The sequence below is a fragment of the Notechis scutatus genome, chromosome 3, assembly GCF_049901735.1.
Source record: "Notechis scutatus isolate UNSWTSFEM ecotype Mainland chromosome 3, rNotScu1.2, whole genome shotgun sequence".
Taxonomy (NCBI): domain Eukaryota; kingdom Metazoa; phylum Chordata; class Lepidosauria; order Squamata; family Elapidae; genus Notechis; species Notechis scutatus.
Window position 1 is genome coordinate 4,072,578 of NC_142011.1, and position 15,768 is coordinate 4,088,345.

Sequence of the window (15,768 nt, forward strand, 5' to 3'; positions counted from 1 at the left end):
CTTTTTTATAGTGTGGTGAACAAAACTGGATGCAGTACTTTAGATGTGGCCTTACTAAGGCTTTATAGAGTGGTATTAGTACCTCCCTTGATCTTGATTGTATCCCTCTGTTAATGCAATTTAGGATAGCATTAGCTTTTTGGGCTGCTGCTGCACACAGCTGGCTCCTAGTTAGCTGGTTGTCCACTAAGACTCCAAGATCCCTCTCCCAGTTCCTGCTATTGAGCCTGGTTTCACCCAGTCTGTATGTGTCCTTTTGGTTTTTCTTGACACAATATTAACAGATTAACTGTTGAAAGGTAGCTTGTAGGTCATCTAGTCCAACCCCGCCTCCCAAGCAGGAGACCATACATCGTTTCTGACCGATGGCAGTCCAGTCTCTTCTTGAAAGCTTCCAGGGATGAAGCTCCCACAACTTCTAAGGGCAACTTCTGTTCCATGGGTTGATTGTTCTCACTGTCAGAAAGTTTATCCTTATTTCCAGGTTGAATCTCTTCTTGATAAAAGAATAACAGAGTTGGAAGGGACTTTGGAGGTCATCCAGTCCAACCCCCTGCCCAAGCAGGAGACCTTACACCATTTCTGACAGGTGGGAGTCCAATCTCTTCTTGAAAGCCTCCAGGGATGAAGCTCCCACAACTTCCGAGGGCAACTTCTGTTCCATGAGTTGATTGTTGTCACTGTCAGAAAGTTTCTCCTTATTTGTAGGTTGAATCTCTCCTTGATCAGTTTCCATCCATTGTTCCTTGTCTGGCCTTTGGGCGCCTTTCTCCTTCATTCTAGGTTGCTTTTGTCTTTAATCAGTTTCCATCCTTGCGATTTATCCACGCAATTTATTTATTTATTTATTTATTTATTTGATTTGATTTGCCAATTGTTTACAAGATAATAAGTATAAGTGTATACATAGTTGTGAATACATGAAATGGGTACATATAAGAAAAATAAAAGAAGAATAAGAGAAACAATAGGACAGGGACGGTAGGCATGTTGGTGCGCTTATGCACGCCCCCTACAGACCTCTTAGGAAAGGGGTGAGGTCAATAGTAGACAGTCTAAGGTTAAAGTTTTTGGGGTTTGGGGAAGAAACTACAGAGTCGGGTAGAGTATTCCAGACATTGACCACTCTATTGCTGAAGTCGTATTTCCTGCAATCAAGTTTGGTGCGGTTAACTTTGAGTTTGTATCTATTGTGTGCTCTTGTGTTGTTATGGTTGAAGCTGAAGTATTCATTGACAGGTAAGACATTGCAATGTATGATTTTATATACCATGCTTAAGTCAGACCGAAGACGGCATAATTCAAGGTTTTCTAGTTCTAGAATTTCAAGTTATCCAAGTAGATTTTTTTCATTTAAAAAAAAAAAAATCCAAACTAGCGAGCAGCTGGGGATTTCCTGGTGTTTTCTTCCCTTCTCCAGTTTTGTTGACGTTCCTAGATTGGGGTTCCCCCCACCCTCCAATGATATTCTACAGAAATGCAGGATAGTTCAAAAACTTGATGGGTTTTTTTCTGAGAGATTGGGGGTGAAAAAAAAACCAAAATAACCCCAATCTCCAAACGTTAACTGGAATTTTCAACCGCTCAAACTTCGTCTCTTGATCTGAGATTTCAGGATTATTCTTATTCTTTATTTGAGGAAGTTTCCATAGCGTGCAAAAGTTTGAAACTCCCTGTTCGGGGTCAGCTGAGGTTCTGCTAGGGTCTGGCTGTTCCTCCATTGAATATAAAGTTGGAACAAATCGGAATATCTCAGTGGCCCTAATTATTATTTTCTCTCCTCTCCTCTCTTTTCTGCGGGGAAACTATTAAAAAAAATGGTTGTGCTGGAAATTGCCCAACAAGCAGAACCTCTTCATCAATGTACGAGGTGTGAAGGATCCCATTTATGTCTCTTGGTTTCAGTACCGATGGGAATCAAGAGAGCGACAGGCAACAATGGAGGCCTTCAATTGCAACTGAGACATCTCTAAAGTGGGAATCAGAGACTCCTGGGGTTGGGAGGGACCTTGGAGGTCTTCTAGTCCAACCCCCTGCTTAGGCAGGAAACCCTACGCCACTTCAGATAAATAGTTATCCAATCTCTTCTTAAAAATTTCCAGTGTTGGAGCATTCACAACTTCTGGTGGCAAGCAGTTCCACTGATTAATTGGTCTAACTGTCAGGAAATTTCTCCTTAGTTCTAGGTTGCTTCTCTCCTTGATTAGTTTCCATCTGTTGCTTCTTGTCCGGCCTTCTGGGGCTTTGGAGAAAGAGGTTGTCTCCCCCTCCCACCCAGGCCTTCTCTGTGGAAGGTTGCTATCATGTCACACCCCTTGTCTTTCTTTTCACCGAACTAGACATACCCAGTTCCTGCAACGGTTCTTTGTATTTTTTTGTAGCCTCCAGTCCCTTAATGCAAAGGTGTTTTCTTTAGGGCTGAACATGAAATGGCTATTATGGTGGCATGTAAGGTTCTACAAATTAGGCACAATCCATTCCAGATCATTGATTTAATCTGTATTTGTGACCCTTATAGATATGGGTGACCAATTCTTTCCTTTCCTTTCCTTCCTTCCTTCCTTCCTTCCTTCCTTCCTTCCTTCCTTCCTTCCTTCCTTCCTTCCTTCCTTCCTTCTTTCTTTTCCTCTTTTCTTTCTTTTTTCCTCTTTTTCTTTCCTCTTTCTTTCTTTTCTTCCTTTTCCCCTTCCTTCCCTTTCTTTTTCTTTCTTTTTTCTTTCCCCTTCCTTCCTTCCTTCTTTATTTTCCTCTTTTTCTTTCCTCTTTCTTTCTTTTCCTTCCTTTTCCCTTCCCTTTCTTTTTCTTCCTTTTTTCTTTCCCCTTCCCTTCCTTCCTTTTGTTCTTTCCTTTCTTTTCCTTTCTTTTTCCCCCTTCTTTCCATTCTTCCTTCCATCTTTTTTCTTTCTTTCTTTTTCTTTCCTTCTTTCTTTTGTTCTTTTCTTTCTTTCTTTCTTTCTTTCTTTCTTTCTTTCTTTCTTTCTTTCTTTCTTTCTTTCTTTCTTTCTCTTTCTTTCTTTCCTTCCTTCCTTTTGTTCTTTCCTTTCTTTTCCTTTCTTTTTCCCCCTTCTTTCCATTCTTCCTTCCATCCATCTTCTTTCTTTCTTTCTTTCTTTCTTTCTTTCTTTCTTTCTTTCTTTCTTTCTTTCTTTCTTTCTTTCTTTCCTTCCTTCCTTCCTTCCTTCCTTCCTTCTTCCTTCCTTCCTTCCTTTCCTTTCTTTTTCTTTTCTTTCTTTCCTCCTTTTCTTCCTTCCTCTTTCTTTCTTTTTCCTCTTTCTTTTCTTTGTTTCCTTCCTTCCTTCCCCTTTCTTTCTTTTTCTTTCTTTTTTTATCTTTCCCTCCTCCTTCCTTTCTTCCTTCTTTCCTTCCTTCCTTCCTTCCTTCCTTCCTTCCTTCCTTCCTTCCTTCCTTCCTTCCTTCCTTTTCCCCTTCCTTCCTTCCTTCTTTCCTTCTTTCTTTTGTTCTTTCTTTCCTTTTTTTCCCCTTCCTTCCATCTTTTTCTTCCATCCTTCTTTCTTTTGTTCTTTTCTTTCCTTCCTTTTCCCCTTCCTTCCTTCCTTCCTTCCATCCATCTTTTTCCTTCCTTCCTTCCTTCCTTCCTTCCTTCCTCCATCCCTTCCTCCTCCTTTTTTTTATCCATTCATCCATCCATCCATCCCCATTCAATGTCTAAAGCCACCAACTTTTTTTTGTGTGTGTGTGGAAATTGATCTGATTTGGATGATCAAACTAAATCACCGAATCCAATCTAATCCAACCGGAATCTCTGGATTCAATTTATTCCATTTGGATTCTGATCCAATTGGTAAGGGGGGGTGGGGGGTGGGGGAAGCCACCCAGCCACCCATGCCTGAAATGACCTGAAGCGATCAAATAAATTTAGAAGCGTTCGATTCAATTAGATCATTAGAAGGACTTTGGGATCTGGTCCAGGAGTCCAGTCTGTCCACAAATCCAGCTAAAGGGTTGAACTTTGAGACTAATTATTTGCATGCTCCTAAACGTCTCCCTGCCAAGATGGAAGACAGCCTGGTTCCAAAAACCCTTTGCTAGAGATGTCCAAAATATCCCCCTTGCGTTCTTTTGGGAAGTGATTCTTGTTTACAGAATTCATACACGAGGACAGTTATGTTGATCATCAAAACGGCTTGATTAGGCAATGCAGTTCTAGGCTGCATCAACAGAGAGAGAGAGAGAATCAAGATGACGCGAAGTGTTAATATCGCTTTATAAGGCCTTGGTAAGGCCACACTTGGAAATACTGCATCCATTAAGATAAGATACAAATTGAAAACGGATTTAATAAGTGTTAAGAAAATAAGAATAATGGATAAAATTTACTGGAGAATGGAAGCAAGGATATGATATAGAATTGAATGTGAAAGATAAATGTGTCCTAAAGGTCATGTTTGTGTTGAAGTATAAACCTGGAACTACGTTGTTCACTGAAAGAGATGTTTTTAAAATATAAAAATAATAAAAAATTATTACACACACACACACAAAAAGGGAATTACTGCATCCAGTTTTGGTGGCCACGTTGAAAAAAAGAGGTTGAGCCTCTAGTCTAGATAGAGTGCAGAGAAGAGCAACAAAGATTATTAGGAGGCTGGAGGATGAAACGTATCAAGAATGGTTGCTGGATTTGGGTATGTCTACTTTAATGAAAAGAAGGAGCAGAGGTGACATGATATTCCAATATTTACGGGGCTGCCCCAAAGAAGAGGGAGTCAAGCTATTCTCCAAAGCACCGTAAAGCAAGACAAGAAAACAATGGATGGAAACTAACCGAGGAGAGATTCAACCTGGAATTAAGGAGAAACTTCCCAACAGTGAGAATAATCAACCAGTGGAACAGCTTTGCCTTCAGAAGCTGTGGGAGCTTCATCACTGGAGGTTTTTAAGAAGAGATTGGGCAACCATTTGTCTGAAATAATATATTTATTTATTTATTTATTTATTTGATTTGCCAATTGTTTACAAGATAATAAGTATAAGTGTATACATAGTTGTGAATACATGAAATGGGTACATATAAGAAAAATAAAAGAATAAGAGAAACAATAGGACAGGGATGGTAGGCACGTTGGTGCGCTTATGCACGCCCCCTACAGACCTCTTAGGAAAGGGGTGAGGTCAATAGTAGACAGTCTAAGGTTAAAGTTTTTGGGGTTTGGGAAGAAACTACAGAGTCGGGTAGAGTATTCCAGACATTGACCCCTCTGTTGCTGAAGTCGTATTTCCTGCAATCAAGTTTGGTGCGGTTAACCTTGAGTTTGTGTCTATTGTTTGCTCTTGTGTTGTTATGGTTGAAGCTGAAGTATTGATTGACAGGTAGGACATTGCAATGTATAATTTTATATACTATATTTAGATTGGACCGAAGGCACGGCGTAATTCAAGGTTTTCAAGTTCTAGAATTTCAAGTCTGGTGGCATAAGGTATTCTACAACGAGTAGAGGAGTGGAGAACTCTTCTTGTGAAATATTTCTGGACTTTCTCAATTGTGCTAATATCAGATACGTAATGTGGGTTCTGAAATAATATAACGTCTCCTCCTTGAGCAGGGGCGGTTGGTCTAGAAGACCTCCAAGGTTCCTTCCAATTCTGCTTCTTGAGTTCTTCTGACTTCTGACTCCTCCATTCTTCTGGAAACCAAGCTAGTTATTCCACGATTTTATATATAAAATGCAATCGTGTATGAATGATGAATCAGACGTGACACACCATTTGATTCCTTGAACCAGCCTGCATCTCATCTATGTATAATCCTCGTGGTGAAAGGAAAGGCCACGGACCTTGATGTTGACTTTTAAGGTCACCAAGAGTACAAGAATTGCAGCGTGAAGTAAACAGGCCATGCATCACGATCTGTGAATAACCAACCTATGCCAGCAACGCACAAGCCACAATTCTTGGTTTTGGAAGTTTTTTTTTTTGTTGCCAATTGTTTACAAGATATGTATAAATATATATATAATTAAAAAAAAAAAAAAAAAAAAAAAAAAAAAAAAAAAAAAAAAAAAAAAAAAAAAAGGGGGGGGGGGGGGGGGAGGCTGAAAAAAAAAAAAAAAAAAAAAAAAAAAAAAAAAAAAAAAAAAAAAAAAACAAAAAAACCGTGAAAAAAAACGCTTATCCCCGCCCACCCTCTTGAAAGTAGGTTTCTCTTGGCCCTGTATTTCCCTGTGGACGTCCTCCACCGTACCTGCGCATTTTGGTTTTTCTCGCTTAAATGTAGAACCTTACTTTTTTTTCCACCATTGAAATGGGCTTTCTTCTCGTTTAACAACCGCCCGGCTCAAGCCATGGAAAGTCTGCTTCCAGTTGCGGTCATAACCTGAGGACTAGCTGTGACGACATTAAAAATAAATAAATCGTGTTTATGTTGAAATCAAACATGGAGAAGCAGCAACTGACACAACCGAACCAAAAAGGGAGCTGCCAATTTTTTATTTTTATTTTTTTGCTGGGATTCGACAAAGCTGCTCTCGCAGTGCTACTTTTTAAATTCCCCTTCGTTCTGAAAGCCTTTTTAAATCGTCCCCCCCATGTGCTTTTCATTCAACAGAGCTGCCTTTGGGGCAAGACAACCAGCCACACATATGGACCCTGCCCAAATTCTCCCCCGCTTCCTTTGGCTGACAATCCCAGATGTTGCAATGTCCCTCCCCACTGCCCAAAACAACAGCAAAAAATTATTAATGTCCCCGGGGAAATCTTGGAATGACAAGGAATGAGCTCAAGAGGGCTTAAGGGTTTTTAACCTTCTTCTTGGTGGGGGAAAAAAATTCAGATTATTCTTAGATGTAACGGATGAGGTCACAGCAAACTTTTTTTCGGGCTGAAGAAAAGCCGGGGATTTATAGTATCGAGTATAAAACGGTCAGAAATATTTACTCATCTAGTAGGTTAACATTAGCAATTAGAGAGCAAGAAGAAAGGGAGTATTATAAGATTTGGGACTTATTTTATGGATGGTTAGAAAATAAATTAAAGGGTATTGTAATAATGATAGACTGTAATTGATCATTATGAATAAGCCATAACACGAATATAATTTAGTAAGAGTTGGGATTTGCTTTCAAGGATAGATGGCATCTGAAATTAAAAAAACAACACCTAATGATATTGTAATAATGATATAATATGATGTATAATGTTGATTAGAATGTAATATGAATGTAAACTCAATAAGAAATGTCTACGAATATTATTATGTGCACAAGATATCTGTGCCCAGGAGACATGGTGTATAACTGAAAGATGATTTTTATTTGTTGTTTTTGTTATAAAAATAAAAAAAACTTTTTCACAAAAAAGAGAAAGAGAATTATTTACACATCTGTTTTTCTTTCTCTTATAAACCATATTTCACCCAATTCCACTCCTCTAACCCTCAATATCTGTCATTTAACCATTTATAGAATAGTTCCCATCAGTGGTGGGATTCAAACTTCTTTTTACTACCGGTTCTGTGGGTGTGGCTTGGTGGGCGTGGCAGGGGAAGGATATACTGCAAAATCCCCATTCCTTCCACACCCCACTGACCTGCTTTCCAGCTCCGTTCTCCTGTGCAGGGCAACCGAAGAAGACCAGCTGGGACGCAGGAGGCAGAGAATAACAGGTCATCAGAGTTGGAAGGGACCTTGTAGGTCATCTAGTCCAACCTCTCGCCCAAGTGGACGACCCTACACCATTTCTGACCAATGTTAGTCCAATCTCTTCTTGAAAGTCTCAAGTCTCAATAGATGGGGGTGAGGCCAGTCAGAGGTGGAATTTGCCGGTTCTCCAAGCTCCTCAAAATTTCCACTACCTCCAGAACCGGTCCGAACCGGCTGAATTCACCACCTCTGGTTCCCATGTTAGGAAATAGTCTGAATCTTACTTTTCCTTTAATTTTGAGGGTTAACCTATCCATCTCTGCACATTCCGGAATTTTTTTTGGGGGGGGGGATTTTAATATCGTCTGCAGGGGTTTCTGAGTTTTTCTTGAAAGCTTCCCATGTTGGAGCATCCGCAGCTTGATGGGAAGAATCTCTCCTATCTTAATGGTTTTTATCAGAGGCAAAAGGGAGGAAAATGCATCAGGGAGTTGAGAAATTCCAAAGGGAATTGGAAGGAAAATGGAGAATTCCCCTGGGGGGTCTTCATAGGACCCCAAGAGCCTTTCCTGGCTCTTCCAAACTACACTGTTCTCCCCTCCCTCCCTCCCTCCTTGGGATGGCTCCAGAATCCGAAAGGGTAAAATGTGGCTTGTAATTGGCATTTCTGGCCAAGTAGGAAACCACCCTGGAGCTGATGAGATATTTACGGAAATCATCAGGTCTCCATCAAATCCTTCCCATAGTTATTTACGAAGAGCTTTTCTTCCCCGGCCGCAGGTATTTCCTTGTGATATTTGAATATTTCCATACCACCCACAAGAGGGGCAGGCAATTTCTTTCTTTCTTTCTTTCTTTCTTTCTTTCTTTCTTTCTTTCTTTCTTTCTTTCTTTCTTTCTTTCTTTCTCTCTGTCTTTCTGTCTTTCTTTCTTTCTTCTTTCTTTCTTTCTGTTCTTTCTTTCTTTCTTTCTTTCTTTCTTTCTTTCTTTCTCTCTCTCTCTCTCTTTCCTTCCTTCATGTTTTTCTACTTCCTTCTTCTCCTTCTTCCCTCCCTCCTCCCTCCTTTCTTTCTCTTTTTCTTTCTACCTTCCTCCTCCTTCCTTCCCCCCTCTTTTTCTTTCTGTCTTTCTGTCTTTTCTTTCCTTTCTTTCTTTCTTTCTTTCTTTCTTTCTTTTCCTCTTTTCCTTCCTCTTTCTTTCTTTTTCTTTTTTCTTTCTTTCTTCCTTTCTCCCCTTCTTTCTTTCTTTCTTTCTTTCTTCCTTCCTTCTTTCTTTCCTTCCTTCCTTCCTTCCTTCCTTCCTTCCTTCCTTCCTTCCTTCCTTCCTTCCTTCCTTCCTCCTGGGGAATTCTTGGAGTTGACCATCCAGCCTCTCTTTAGGACCTCCAACAGGGAATTCGCCATGTCATGTGGCAGACTGTTCCTCTGGCTGACACACAATCCAAAACTTCTTGCTTCTGTCCAGCCTGAAACTTCTTCCTTGTGCTCTGAAACCATCAGTTCAAATCCTGCCCTCTAGGGACAGATGTCCCTTTGGCAGCGGGCCTCCTTCATAGAGTGGAAGGCCCTTAGCTGTTCAATGATTCCTTTCCTCAGATGCTTCCTTTCCTATCTGACCGCCTCACCTACCTTTTCTTGGCCAATTCTGGCCAATAATTTTGCCCCCCACCAAACTGCCATTAGGCTATCGATTATGGTTTGTCCAAGCAAGGACAAGAATCGGAGCTCTTTGAACTGACCGCAGGATTTCGTCACGGGCAGTCCTCGACTTACGACCCAAATTCTTGTTGCTAAGTGAGATGGTTGTCCTGTGAATTTCGCCCCATTTTATGACCTTTCTTTGTGCCATGCTTAAGTGACTCCCTGCGGTCGTTAAGTGGCTAACGTGGCCATTAAGTGAATCTGGCTTCCCCCGTTGACTTCGCTGGTCAGACGGTCGCAAAAAAGGATTGCGTGACCCCTTCCTCCCCCGCCGGGACACTGCGACTGTTGTAACCATGAGTCAGTCACCAAGCGGCTGAATTTTGATCGCGTGACCACGGGGATGCTGCAATTGGTCGTATGTGTGAAAAACAGTCATAAGCAAGGGTGAGATTCAAAAACTCCAGCAACTGGCTCACTGCCTGGTTGCTGGGTGGGCCTGGCCTACCAGAACTTCTGGTTCAGCCCATTTTTCCCTTTCCCCAGAGTCCCGAGGCTTCCCTCGGGCCTCTGGGAAGGTGAAAACGGCCTCCCCCGGGCTCCAGAGGCCCTCCGGAAGCCGGAAACAGGCCCGTTTTTTGGACTTCGAGTACTTCCGGAAGGCCTGTTTTTTCCCCTTCCCAGAGCTTCCATGCACACCCCGCATATACCTGCATCCAAAACAGGCCGCATGGAGACTCCTAGGAGGGGAGGCTGTGGGCAGAGCCAGCTGGTCGGTTCAGCTACATCGGTTTAACATCCCGTTTGCCTGAACTGGCCCGAAGCAGCTGAATTCCACCCCTGGACCCCTTTGTTTATGGATATATTTTTTCCTTCTCTTTTCCTTTGGGGGAATTACTCCGTTCTGCCTCCCTTTTAATATTCTGTAGAATATTTCTTGAGGGAGGACTGGGTCTTCCCACACTCGGACACAAGATTTATGGTGGCTGGGGAATTCTGGGAATGGAAGTCCACCCACCTTTCAAGCTGCCCGGGGTTGAAGAAACGCTGCTCGAACAGCCTGAACAGGTGCTCTGTGGGCAACCTAACCTACGCTCAGCATCTGTAGCGCCCCCTCTAATCCGCACCCTGCACTTACCTGCAACCCAAATGGTCTGCGTGGAGACCCCTGGGAGGAGTGGGGCAGGGTGGGCAGAGCCAGCTGGTCGTTTCAACTCCTGGTTTGGCGAACCAGGTGCAAATTTAACATCCGGATCGCGTGAACCGGTGCAAACCGGCTGAATCCCATCTCTGGTCGTAAGTCACTTTTTTTCATTGTAAGTTTGAACCGTCAGTAAACAAAATAAGTTGCCAGCCCTCTGAATTTTGATCACAGGACTGTGATGATGATGCTGTGACGGTTGTAAGTGTGAGGACCTGTAGTAAGTCATTTTTCCCCCCCAATGCCATTGCAAACTTTGAGTGGTCACTAAACGGAGGATTGTAAGTCAAGGATCGCCTGTATTTGCCCACCCGGTAAGAGAGGCCAAAGTTGACCATTCCTGTTCTCCTCCCTTGCTCACTTGTGTTTTTTCCTCGGCTTGCATGCTGGCTCCCAAGACATAAGCTTCCCGCTAGGCACCTCCGCAAAGGCGCAAACATTATAGCACACAGCAATTTTCTCTTGTTGACACGAACAATCTTTCTTTTGATAAACAGAAAGCAACAGCCAGCAGATCCGCAGCTGCCTGCCCTGTAAACAATATCTTTGGTGGTAATTTTTCAAATTACTCTCTCAGTGGCGGAAGAGAGAGAGAGAGAGAGGGAGAAAAAGAGAGAGAGGAGAAAGAGGAGAAAGTGAGAAGGAGAAAGAGATAAAGAGGTTGGGAGGGAGGGGGAGAGGGGGAGAGAGGGGGAGAAGGAGACAAGGAGAGAGTGAGTGATGGAGGGAGAGAGAGAGAGAGAGAGAGAGAGGGAAGAGAGAGAGAGGGTGCTCCTATCTTTCTATCCATCTCTCTCTCTCTCTCTCTCTCTCTCTCCATACCTACCTATCATCTATCTATCATCCATCCATCCATCCGTTTATCTATCATCTATCTATCATCCATCCATCCATCCGTTTATCTATCATCTGTCTATCTATCTATCTATCTATCTATCTATCTATCTATCTATCTATCTATCTATCCATCCTTCCATCTATCTATCTATCTATCTATCTATCTATCTATCTATCTATCTATCTATCCATCCATCTATCTATCTATCTATCATCTATCTATCTATCTATCTATCTATCTATCTATCTATCTATCTATCTTTCTTTCTTTCTTTCTTTCTTTCTTTCTTTCTTTCTTTCTTTCTTTCTTTCTTTCTTTCTTTCTTATTCTCTATCTATCTATCTATCTATCTATCTATCTATCTATCTATCTATCTATCTATCTATCTATCTATCTATCTATCTATCTATCTATCTATCTATCTATCTATCTATCTATCTATCCACACACATATATAAATAGAGCTCATATTTTTGAAGGGATGCGGTGGCTCAGTGGCTAAGATGCTGAGCTTGTCAATCAGAAAGATCGGCAGTTCGGTGGTTCAAATCCCTAGCGCTGCATCATGGAGTGAGCTCCCGTTATTGGTCCCAGCTTCCGCCAACCTAGCAGTTCGAAAGCATGTAAAAATGCAAGTAGGGAAAGTAGGGACCCCATTTGGTGGGAAGGGAACAGCGTTCATGCGCCTTCAGCATTTAGTCATGCCGGCCACATGACCACGGAGACGTCTTCGGACAGTGCTGGCTCTTCGGCTTTGTCATGGAGATGAGCACCGCCCCCGGAAATGACTAGCATGTGCGAGGGGAACCTTTACCTTTAATCTAGTGGAAAAGAAGAATTAGGGGTGACACGATCCAATATTTGAGGGGCTGCCCCAAAGAAGAGGGGGTCCACCTATTCTCCAAAGCACCTGAAGAAGGCAGGACAAGAAGCAATGGAGGGAAACGAACCAACGAGAGAAGCAACCTAGAACTAAGGAGAAATTTAGCGAGTGAGGACAATTAACCAGTGGAACTGCTTGCCACCAGAAGTTGTGGATGCTCCATCACTGGAGGTTTTTAAGAAGAGACTGGCAAACTATCTGTCTGAAATGGTATGGGGTCTCCTGCCTGAGCAGGGGGTTGGACTAGAAGACCTCCAAGGTCCCTTCCGACTCTGTTATTCTGTTTTGTTTTTTTTCCACTGCATTCTTCTAATCTTTTTCACCTTCCCCTTTGTACATCTTTTGCTAAAATTGGGATACCGGGTGGCGAGACCACCGCTCAATTTCTTTTAAACATCCCTTTCTTTCTTTCTTTCTTTCTTTCTTTCTTTCTTTCTTTCTTTCTTTCTTTCTTTCTTTCTTTCTTTCTTTCTTTCTTGTTTCTCTCTCTCTCTCTCTCTCTCTCTCTCTCTCTCTCTCTCTCTCTCTTTTCGGGATCATTTTGCCGAAAATAAGATGCGTGCAAATTCGAGAAACTCAACCCGGGTTAAAGCCGGCATTTAAAATCCTGGGCTTTTTTCAAAATAAAAAATAAATAAATAATAACTACAGAGGATTTGCCGAGATTGGGGCGATGATTAGGCTGAGTATTTTGTTTCCTGGAAGATTACCTGGAGCAAAAAAAAAAAACACAAACAAAAAACCCAAACAAACCCACATCAGCTACAGGAAAGGAAAACAGCAACAAGCCGTGTTTGGCTTACAATCACAAAGAGCCCGTGGCATGCTTTGCAAAGTGTGGCTTTTACACAACCCCCCAGAAAGATCAGGGAGAACCAAAAACAAGTTAGGCGGCCACAGTTTACAAAACTGGTAGCTTGTGTAAAACATGTTAATCGGCAGAGTTTTGTTTCTTTGCAACGCGGCCCGCTGTCGAATTCGCACTGGGGAGGCCAAGGATGGGAAGCGAGGGAGGGAAGTGGGCGGGGGGGCAGGGGGGAACATGGGATGAATTCAGAGCAAGTGGAGAGGGGCTGGTTTTATCCTCTCAGTTTTTTGGGAGTCCTGCCTCGCCTTGCCTGATCTGTCCATGGGCCTCAGAAAACGGATTCATATATTTGGGGGTGGAGGATGGGTAATGACTGTATGAAGGACAGGGGGCGGTGTGTGTGCTAAATTCCCGGACTTCCACCATGTAGAGCGTTTAGTTTGAAAAAGGTGTCACAGAGGGAGGGAAGGAGGAAAGAAGGAGAGGAAGGAAGGAAGGAAGGAAGGAAGGAAGGAAGGAAGGAAGGAAGGAAGGAAGGAAGGAAGGAAGGAAGGAAGGAAGGAAAGGAAAGAAGGAAGGAAAGAAGGAGAGAAAGGAAGGAAGGAAGGAAAGAAGGAAAGAAGGAGAGAAAGGAAGGAAGAAAGGAAGGAAGGAAGGAAGGAAGGAAGGAAGGAAGGAAGGAAGGAAGGAAGGAAGAAAAGGAAGGAAGGAAAGAAGGAAGGAAGGAAGGAAGGAAGAAAGGAAAGAAGGAAGGAAAGAAGGAGAGAAAGGAAGGAAAGAAGGAAAGAAGGAGAGAAAGGAAGGAAGGAAGAAAGGAAGGAAGGAAGGAAAGAAGGAGAGAGAAAGGAAGGAAGGAAGGAAGGAAGGAAGGAACAAAGGAAGGAAGGAAAGAAGGAAGGAAGGAAAGAAGGAAGGAAGGAAGGAAGAAAAGGAAGGAAGGAAGGAAAGAAGGAAGGAAGGAAGGAGATGGGAATAGGGAGGGAGGGAAGAAGGAAGGAAAGAGGAGAGGTTGAGGGGAAGGGATAAGGGAGGACATTCCTATTTCTCTTTCCTTCCTTCCTTCCTTCCTTCCTTCCTTCCTTCCTTCCTTCCTTCCTTCCTTCCTTCCTTCCTTCCTTCCTTCCTTCCTTCCTCCCTTCAACTTTCTTCCTTCATCAATATATCCTTTCCTTTCCTTCCTTCCTTCCTTCCTTCCTTCCTTCCTCCCCTTCCTCCCTCCCTCCTCCTCCCTCCCTCCCTCCCTCCCTCCCTCCCTTCAACTTCCTTCCTTCATCAATATACCCTTTTCTTTCCTTCCTTCCTTCCTTCCTTCCTTCCTTCCTTCCTTCCTTCCTTCCTTCCTTCCTTCCTTCCTTCCTTCCTTCCTCCCTCCCTCCCTCCCTCCCTCCCTCCCTCCCTCCCTTCAACTCCTTCCTTCATCAATATATCCTTTCTTCCTTCCTTCCTTCCTTTCCTTCCATGTCTTCCTAGACATACCCAGTCCCTGCAACCGTTCTTCATATGTTTTAGCCTCCAGTCCCCAAATCATCTTGGTTGCTCTTCTCTGTACTTTTTCTAGAGTCTCAACATCTTTTTTTACATCATGGCAACCAAAACTGAATGCAAATATTCCAAGTGCGGCCATACCAAAGCCTTGTAAAGTAGTATCAACACTTTACATGGTCTTGATTCTGTCCCTCTGTTCACGGAGCCTAGGATTGGGTTGGCCTTTTTGGCAGCTTCAGCACAACTGTCTGCAGCTGCCTAAACTGTCCTAAATATATGTCGGTTGCCAAGCGCCCAAATTTTGGGGTTGCTGCAATGGTCACAGGTACGAAAACTGGTCATAAGTATGAGAACTGGTTGTAAGTCTTTTTTTTTTTTTTTTAGTGCTGTTGAAAGTTTGAACGGTTAAAAGGAACGGTTATAAGATGAGGATTACAAGCGATGGGCTTATCTGATATGCAATAAAATGCAGAATTCAATGGGTTTGGAGACATCTTCTCACAACAGAGGTCTTGTGATGACCCAAAGGGGTGCGGCACAAAAGCAACCAAGTCACAAAAATAGGTAAAGTCCCTTTACTGCCTCCAACTTGGCCCCCAATGTCCAGTTGTCCTCGGCTGGAGATCAAACTCTTCCAAAAGCAGTCTACGAAGGGAAGAAATGCAATCTGAACCCAAAGTAGAGGTAAAGTAGAAATAAGAAAAACCAACTCAAACCACTCTGAAGTAAGTAACACGACAGGCCAGGATAATAAATTGCCGACTTCCAAAAGATAACGCAGCACCCACAGTTGGGAGGACGCCAAAACCCAGATGAGCCTCGACAAAGATAATGCACGCTTTGCTTCCAGCAAGGTGCTGTGTGCAAACCGCCCTTCTTATATCCTGTTCTCCCAGCTGCAACTAATGCAAGGGATCAGGGCCTTTTTCTCCCCCATAACCCACGTTGCTCCCTTATCCGTTCCTCCCTGCGTGCGCTAGGATGAAGAGGGGGTGGGCCTGGGTCTTCCTCTGAATGCCCAGCCGGACTGTGCCCTTCCCCAGTTTCCTCCACAGCCACCGGAGCCACACTCCCACTCCCTGTCAGCTGCTCGACCTCCTTCTCAGAATCAAGACTCCAACGAGGGCATGACAGGTTCTGCTCTTTCCCCGTTCCTCACCACGCTGAGGATTTGTCCACCAGAAAATAAATGGATTTATTGGCCTCAGTGTTTACAAGCTGCCACCCACCCATGTTGCAGGACAAGGGAGTGGGCGAAGGGATGGACTCCGGATAGGTTGGGAATCACGATTCTCGGCATCGCTCGGCAGGAATT